Source organism: Myotis lucifugus, unplaced genomic scaffold, assembly GCF_000147115.1.
Source record: "Myotis lucifugus unplaced genomic scaffold, Myoluc2.0 scaffold_583, whole genome shotgun sequence".
Lineage (NCBI taxonomy): Eukaryota > Metazoa > Chordata > Mammalia > Chiroptera > Vespertilionidae > Myotis > Myotis lucifugus.
In genome coordinates, this window is record NW_005871631.1 from 85,638 (window position 1) to 94,769 (window position 9,132).

Genomic DNA, 9,132 nt, shown 5'->3' on the forward strand with positions numbered 1-9,132 from the left:
GGCGGAGGGTGGGGTGGGAACTCGGTGGAGGGGAGTTATGGGGGGGAAAAAGAGGAACAAATGTAATAATCTGAGCAATAAAGATTTAATTAAAAAAAAATAAAGTGGGCACAATACCATACTCTCCCTGCCAATTGCCTAGAAATGCATGAAACTGCCCACTCTGGTACATAGAAGTGAGGCACAACAGGCTCAGCCATGCAACTGAAGACAACAACTGAAGTTCCGCAGAGATATCTCAGCTATGGCGGGTTGCCACAGAGAACTCTGGGACCTAATCCCCAAGATGGACCCCCTAGTACAGAGCACAACTGAAAATTAAGCCACCCTTGAAAGGGTCAATGCAAAAAATTCCCTGTGGAGCCACCCACCTTGTGCTCTGGCAGAGGGAGAGTGGAGTGGACTGGAGCTGTGTGAGCAGAAGCCAGGATTGGGGACTCAGAGGGTAGAGCTCAGAAGGCAGAAATCTCCAGTTTCCTGGGGTGAGTCATTCCCTCACACAGCAGAGGACATCTGTCCCACACAGAAATTTGCCTTGTTTCGGGGGAAGACAGTGGACATTCCCTATTGGAAAATACCTTGCCCTGAGGCCACTTAAGAAACTAAAAAAATTAAAAATAAAACAAAACAGTTACCCTCCAGGCAGAAGCAACTGCCCTACCACGTTGAAAAATTCTCACCATACCTCAGGACCACTGCCTGGGGCCACAAGTCAAGTCCAAATCCTATCTTTCTGTAGGTACAAGCTGTCTCTGGAGAATGAGTCTTTGCCTGATCTAATTAGTCAAAAACAACATTTAACACTGTCCTGCACCACAAATTGAGAGGTGTAGAGTATCTACCTAGTACATAGTCACAAATAGCTAAAATGAGGAGACAAAGAAACAACCCCCAAATGAAAGAACAAGAGAATTCTCCAGAAAAAGGGATAAATGAAGCAGAAATAAGAAATGTATCTGTAACAGAGCTCAGAGTATGAAGATAAAGATGCTCAACAACATGAAAAAAGATATAGTAACTGAAAAAAAGACAGTTGGCAATAAAGAATGGCATAACACAAATAAAGAACATTGGAAGGAATAGACAGCAGATTAAGGGAAACTGAGGATCGAATCAGTGAATTAGAAGACAGAATTGAATATATCACTCAATCAGAAAAGAAAAAATGATTAAAAAACAGGAGGATTGCCCTAGCCAGTTTGGCTCAGTGGACAGAGCGTCAGCCTATGAAATAAAGTGTCCCAGGTTCGATTCCGGTTAAGAGCACATGCCCAAGTTGTGGGCTCGATGCCCAGTGGAGGACTTGTGGGAGGCAGCCGATCCATGATTCTCTCTCATCATTGATGTTTCTATCTCTCTCTCCCTCTACCTTCCTCTCTAAAGTCAATAAAATATATTAAAACAAAAACAGGAGGATAGCTTAAGTGAGCTGTGGGACAAAGTGAAATGTAACAATATTAGAATAGCTGCCAGAAGAGGCAGAAAGGAAGAAATGGATATAGAACATGTTTGAAGAAATAATGCAGAAAACTTCCCTAACCTGGAAAAGGAAAAAGTCACACAAGTTCAGGAGGCACAGAGAACTAAAGCAAGAAGAACCCAAAAAGGCCCACGCCCAGACACATAATTAAATTGCCAAGACTTAAAGACAAAGAGAATCTTAAAGGCAAGAGAAAAGCAAACTGTTAACTATAAAGGAGTTCCCACAAGGCTGACACCTGATTTCTCATAAGAAACTCCACAGGCTAGATGGGAATGACATGAAGGACTCAAGGTAATGGAAAGCAAGCATCTGAAACCAAGATTACTATATCCATTAAAGCTATCATTCAAAATCAATGGTCAAATAAAGAGCTCCCCAGACCAAAAAAAAAAAAAAAAAAAAAAAAAAAAAAAGGCTAAAGGTGTACATCACCACCAAGCCAGCATTACAAGAAATGCAAAAGGGGGCAAAAGACCTAAATAGACACTTTTCGGAAGTGGACATAAAGAACCATAGACATATGAAAACATGCTCAAAGTCACTAATCATCCGAGAGATGACAATGAGGTATCATCTCACACCTGAAATGGCTACCAACAAAAAAATCAACAAATGACAAATGCTGGCGAGGATGTGGAGAAAAAGGAACCATGGTGCACTGCTGGTGGGAATGGATACTGGTGCAGCCACTGTGGAAAACAGTATGGGTTTCCTCAAAAATTTAAAAATGGAACTCGCCAAACCGGTTTGGCTCAGTGGATAGAGCGTCGGCCTGCAGACTGAAGGGTCCCAGGTTCGATTCCGGGCAAGGGCATGTACCTTGGTTGTGGGCACATCCCCAGTGGGGGGCGTGCAGGAGGCAGCTGATGGATCTTTCTCTCTCATCAATGTTTCTAACTCTCTATCCCTCTCCCTTCCTCTCTGTAAAAAAACAATGAAATATCTATTTTTAAAAATAAATAAAAATTGAACTCCCATTTGACCCAGTAATCCCACTTTTAGAAATATATTCCAAGAAATCAGAAACACCAATCAGAAAGAATATATGCACCCCTATGTTCATAGCAGCATAATTTACAATAGCTAAGAGTTGGAAACAGCCTAAGTGGCCATCAGCAGATGAGTGGATTAAAAAATTGTGTTATCCCTAGCCAGTTTGGCTCAGTGGATAGAGCATCCACCTGCAGACTGAAAGGTCCCAGGTTCAATTCCAATCAATGGCACGTTCAGGGGGCATGCAGGAAGCAGCCAATTAGTGATTCTCTATCATCACTGATGCTTCTATCCCTCTCTCCCTTCCTCTCTGAAATTAATAAAAAATTTATTAAAAATAATAATAAATAATAAGTAAAAAGTTGTGGTACATCAGCACAATGGCATACTATGCTGCTGTAAAAAAGAACTCTTTCGCGAAGGCCTGCAGCTGGTGTTGACGCGATGTGATTTCTGCCCAGTGATCTGAATGTCAAAGTGAAGAAATTCAATGAAGCGCGGTAAACGGCAGGAGTAACTATTACTCTTCTACGGTAGCCAAATGCCTCGTCATCTAATTAGTGATGCACATGAATGGATGAACAAGATTCCCACTGTCCCTACCTACTATCCAGTGAAACCACAGCCAAGGGAACGGGCTTGGCGGAATCAGCGGGGAAAGAAGACCCTGCTGAGCTTGACTCTAGTCTGGCACGGTGAAGAAACATGAGAGGTGTAGAATAAGTGGGAGGCCCCCGGTACCCCTTCCCTGAGTCCCCTCGAGGGGGCAGGGAGGGGGGCACGCCAGCCTTGCACGCACCCATATGTTTATAGCAGCACAATTCACCATAGCTAAGATCTGGAAACAGTCTAAGTGCCCATCAGTAGATGAATGGATTAGAAAACTGTGGTACATCTACACAATGGAATACTATGCTGCTGTAAAAAAGAAGGAACTCTTACCATTTGTAACGGCATGGATGGAACTGGAGAGCATTATGCTAAGTGAAATAAGCCAGTCAATGAAGGAAAAATACCACATGATCTCACTCATTCATGGATAATAAAGAACATTATAAACTTATGAACAAAAATAGATACAGAGGCAGAGCTGCCTCAAACAGACTGTCAAACTGCAGCGGGAAGGCCGGGGAGGAAAGGGGGGCAGAATGGGGAGGTAAGAGATCAACCAAAGGAATTATAGGCATGCATATAAGCATAACCAATGGACATAAGACACTGGGGGGTAGGGGAGGCCAGGGGATTGTCAAGGGCGGGGGAAAAAGGAGACATGTAATACACATGTAATACTTTAAGCAATAAAACAATTTTTAAAAAAAAGAACTCTTACCATTTGCATCAGCATGGATGCACCTGGAGAGCATTATGCTGAGTGAAATAAGCCAGTAAGAGAAAGATAAATATCACATGATCTCACTCATTTGTGGAATATAATGAACAACATAAACTGATGAACAAAAATAGATCTGCAGCCCCCTAACTGGTTTGGCTCAGTGGATAGAATGCTGGCCTGCAGACTGAAAGGTCCAAGGCTCGATTCCAATCAAGGGCATGTACCTTGGTTGCGGGGACATCCCCAATAGGAGGTATACAGGAAACAGCTCTATCCCTCTCTCTTCCTCCCTATAAAAATCAAAAAAGTATTTTAAAAAACAGAACTATAAACATAAAAGCATCAAACAGACTGTCAAACCTCAGAGAGTTGGCAGGGGAGGGAGGTGGATAAGACATCAACCAAACGACTTGTATGCATACATATAACCAATAGACACAGACAGGAGGGGGTGAGGGTATGTGCTGGGGATAGGAGAGCTGGAGAGGTTAATGGGGGGAAAAGGAGATATATGTAATAACTTACACACTAAAGAATTTAAATTAAGAAAAGAAAAGGAAATGCGAAAGGGATTGCTATAATAAGAAGAAAAAGAGAAACCTAGGCATGCAGAATTAAAATGGCAATAAAGCCCTAGCCCGTTTGGCTCAATGGATAGAGCATCAGCCTTCGAACTCAAGGGTCCCTGGTTTAATTCAGGTCAAGGACATGTACCGTGGTTGCAGGCACATCCCCAGTAGGGGGTATGCAGGAGGCAGCTGATTGATGTTTCTCTCTCATCGATGTTTCTAACTCTATCCCTCTCCCTTCCTCTCTGTAAAAATAGCAATAAAGTATATATTTAAAATGGCAAATAATTACCAGGCAATAATAACCCTAAATGTAAATGGATTAAATGCTCCAATCAAAAGGCATAGGGCAGCTGAATGGATACAAAACCATGATCCAACTATATTCTGTCTACAAGAGTCCCACCTCAGAACAAAAACAGCCTAGTACTGACACAAGAATAGGCATATCTACACTAATAAAAGAGAAAGATGCAAATTGACCATACCTCCGACAAGCTTCCCATTGGCTAATCAGGGAGATATGCAAATTAACTGCCAACCAAGATGGCGGCCGGCAGCCAGGCAGCTGAAGCAAGTAGGAGGCTTGCTTGCTCCAGTGATGGAGGAAGCCAAGGTTCCCCACCTGCCGCTGCCGGCCTCTGAGCTGCACTCAATAAGAAACAATGCTGCAATTATAGAAGCTAAACAAACCCCAGAAACCTGCTTTCAGCCAGCCGGGCTGGGAGCTGGAGCTGCAACAGTGTTTCAATTATAGAAGCCAAACAAAACCAGATACCCTGCTTTCAGCAGCCAAGGTCTCAGAGCTGGAGCCAGCCTCAGAGCTAAAGCCGGCTCTCAGTTCCAGTGACAGCCATAGAAGGTAAATAAATCCCAGAATTAAAAAAAAAAAAAAAGAAGAAGAAGAAGAAAAAAAAAAGGAGAGGTTGGGAGCTTCAGTCACCCGCCAGCCTGAAAACAGCCCTCAGCCCCTCACCCAGACTGGCCAGGCACCCCAGTGGGGACCCCCACCCTGAAGGGGGTGTGACTAGCTGCAAACAGCCATCATCCCCTCATCCAGGCTGGCCAGGCACCCAAGCGGGACCCCCACCCTGATCCGGGACACCCTTCAGGGCAAACCAGCCTGCCCCCACCCGTGCACCAGGCCTCTATCCTATATAGTAAAAGGGTAATATGCACCTGACCCTAACAGCAGAAGGACTGGGAATGACTGGTCACTATGACACACACTGGCCACCAGGGGGCAGATGCTCAATGCAGGAGCTGCCCTCTGGTGGTCAGGGCACTCTCACATGGGAGGAGCTCTGCTCAGCCACAAGCCAGGCTGATGGCTGCCAGTACAACGGTGGTGGTGGGAGCCTCTCCTGCCTCCTCAGCAGCGCTAAGGATGTCCAACTGCAGTTTAGGCCTGCTCCCTGCTAGCAAGTGGACATCTCCCGAGGGCTGCCGGGCTGCCAGAGGGATGTCTGATTGCCAGCTTAGGCCCAATCCCCCGGGGAGTGGGCCTAAGCCAGCAGGTGGTCATACCCTGAGGGGTCCCATACTGTGAGAGGGCACAGGCCCAGCTGGCTGAGGGACCCCCCCACCCCCCGCCTCCCGAGTGCACAAATTTTTGTGCACCAGTCCTCTAGTACTAGAATAATGGAACAGAATAGAGAACCTAGAAATCGAACCAAGCCATTACACTTAATTAACATTTGACCAAGGAGGCCAGAGCATAGAATGGAGTCAACAGTCTCTTCAATAAATGGTGTTGGGATAATTGGACAGACACATGGAAAACAATGAAACTACACCACAAACTTACACCATACACAAGAATAAACTCAAAATGGATAAAAGACTTAAATGTAAGTCATGAAACCATAAAAGTCTACTTACTGAAAGAAAACTTGGCTGTGAAACTTGTTTTATGCGGGCAGCAGCCTCTGGCTGTGAAACAGTTTTATGCAGGCAGCAGCCTCAGAGGTCTTGTGTTGACTGTGCCTTCTGATTGCATCATTGCCTCCTGGGCTTGATGAATCTGTTTTTTGTAAATTTCCTGGCCTAAGTGTACAGTGTCATAAATTCTACAGTCGGGTACAGTAATGTCGTAGGTCTTCATAATCACTCACCAATCACTGACTCCTGCAGAGCAGCCTCTAGTCCTATTCAGGGTCAGTGCCCCACAGGGATGTACCATTTATCTGGCACGCCGCATTTTTACTGCACCTTCTGAATGCTAACTACCATTGCATTACAACTGCCTACAGTATTCAGTACAGTAGCATGTTGTACAGGACTGTTGTCAAGGACGCACAGGCCATACCACATAACCTAGGTGTGTAGTAGGCTATGATAGATCCTTCCTTCCCCCAACTGATGGGCGGAGTACGACGTAACCTGCAGCCCGGAAATACCGGAGTGAATAACCATGTACCTTACATTGACTATACATTGGACCACCAATCCACACCTGCCAAATACCCTAAGCCCTTGTTCCTATATGGACCATACAGTAAGCTACCAATCAGTGTGCGCCAAGTACACTAAACCCCAACCCCTTCCCATTGCGCCCTTCAAAAGGCGTGCCCACCTCTGCACATGCTGTTGTTCTCCCCTTTGCCAGACAGCCCTGCAGGTGCTTCCTTCTAATAAAGCCTGTAGTCCTGGTTTTCGGCCTCTGTCTGATTTTTTCAGGCTACACCATGCAGGTTTGTGTAAGAGAACTGAAAACAACAAAATTGCCTCAGGATGTCCTCCCCAGGTTCAGGGGTGCATGACTGTATGTAACTGAAGTTTCAACTTCTCCCAGGACTAAAATTTCAACCCAATCACTCTGCAACTTGCTGTTCAACACTGATCTGTCTAAAGGACTCTTGATATTCCTTCCCCTAAGGAAAGGTGACCCTGCCTGAAGCAATCCTTTCTTTTCTTTTGCTAATAACCTCTCAAAGCCACTTCCTTTCTGCCTATTGTAAAAGCCTTCCATTTTGAACAGCTTCTGTGAGATTCCATTTACTAGATGGGATGCTGCCCGATTCATGTGTGGGCCACAGTGGCCACATGCTAACCTCACAAGCTCAGGGAAGGCCTCAATGGCGGTCTTGCAAAGTCAGAGACCTAAAGTAACCAGACAGGATGGTCTGAAATTAAACTTTAACTAAAAGCAGTTATGGTGGGTAGTTACATCCTAGGACTGTATCTTCACTGATGACAAGGTAAACCTTTACCTTAACTGAACCCATCTGTGTTTTTGCATCTATAATAACACAAGAGGTCGGTTGGTCGGATGCAAGAAATTCGTGCAAGAGTAGGGCTCCCTTCCCCCGGCTGCCAACACCAGCTTCGCTCTGGCACCTGGGACCCAGGCTTCTCTTGCCGCCCTGGCTTCATCCGGAATGTCCTCAGGAAAGATGTCTGGTCTAATTAGCATATTACACTTTTATTATTATAGAAACCCTTGAAATGTCTGGGTAACTTGTAACCTCCCTTTTTCCAGACCCCTTGGGGCACAACTTAAAGTGCCTAGGTGACAGGACAGATACCACAAATTCCTTCATCGTTATCATGTTAATTGTTCCAGCACCCACCTAAGTATGTGTCTACCATTTTACACTTTATCCAATCCCAGAGTCCCCCCGCCCTTTGCTTTCTCCCGCCTCTCTAATCAATCACCAGTGGATTTCATGTAACCCAAGTAAGTCCCTTCCTTTGATTTCAAAATATAAAAATATAAGAGAAACCGCCATTCCCTGGAGCATTATCCCAACCCGTTGAGATACTGCTTCCCTGATACTGTTGACAGTTTGGCTCAAATAAACTCACAAAAATTCTTAACAGTGTGGACAAAAGGGGCCACATGCTGACCTGACAAGCTCAGGGGAGGCCTGCATGGTAGTCTTGCAAACTCAGAGACCTAAAGTAACCACAAAGGATGGTCTGAAATTAAACTTTAACTAAAGCAGTTATGGTGGGCAGTTACTTCCTAGGCCAGAATCTTCACTGACAAGGTCAACATTTACCTTAACTGAGCCTATCTGTCTTTTTGCAACTATGATAACATACTCTTGAAATGTCTGGGTAACTTGTAACTTCCTTTTTTTCTGGAGCCCCTGGGGCACAACCTAATTTGTTGGGCACCAGAACAGATACCACAAATTCCTTCACTATCATGTTAATTGATCCTGCACCCACGGCTGAATGTGTGGGTTTTTTTTTCGTTAACATGTGAATGAGGGATCAAGCCAGTCAGACCTTCCAATCCGCTCAGTTGAATTTTGTGTTTAACTGTTTGAAAAGCACCACAAAACAAATAGCTGATAAAGATGCTGTGACTCAGAGAAGAAGATGGCAGTTAGGATTCGGGGGAGAGACTGGAAAAGCAGGCATTTGCTGCAGAGCTAGGCCTGGGGGACAGCGGGTGGACTTGAGAGCCTGCTCCACAAGCATCAAAACTCAAGAGAGCCCTGACCGGTTTGGCTCAGTGGATAGAGCGTCGGCCTGCAGACTGAAGGGTCCCAGGTTCGATTCCGGTCAAGGGCATGTACCTTGTTTGCGGGCACATCCCCAGTGGGGGAGTGTGCAGGAGGCAGCTGATCGATGTTTCTAACTCTCTATCCCTCTCCCTTCCTCTCTGTAAAAAATCAATAAAACATATTTTTTTAAAAAAAAAAAAAACTCAGGAGAAAACGGGGTCCTTCTGGGAGAAAGGAGGGACAGGGGGCCCCACAGACCACAGCTCCTCTGGTGCAAGAACCGCGGGGACTGAGTCA

At 45.2% G+C, this 9,132-nt stretch overlaps 1 protein-coding gene across 1 annotated transcript in view; it reads right to left on the reverse strand.

Annotated features, from left to right (window-relative positions):
* LOC106694701 (zinc finger protein 14-like) overlaps positions 1-9,132 on the reverse strand; it is a 16,002-nt gene that overhangs the window by 6,503 nt on the left and 367 nt on the right. The gene's annotated exons all lie outside the window — the stretch shown is intronic.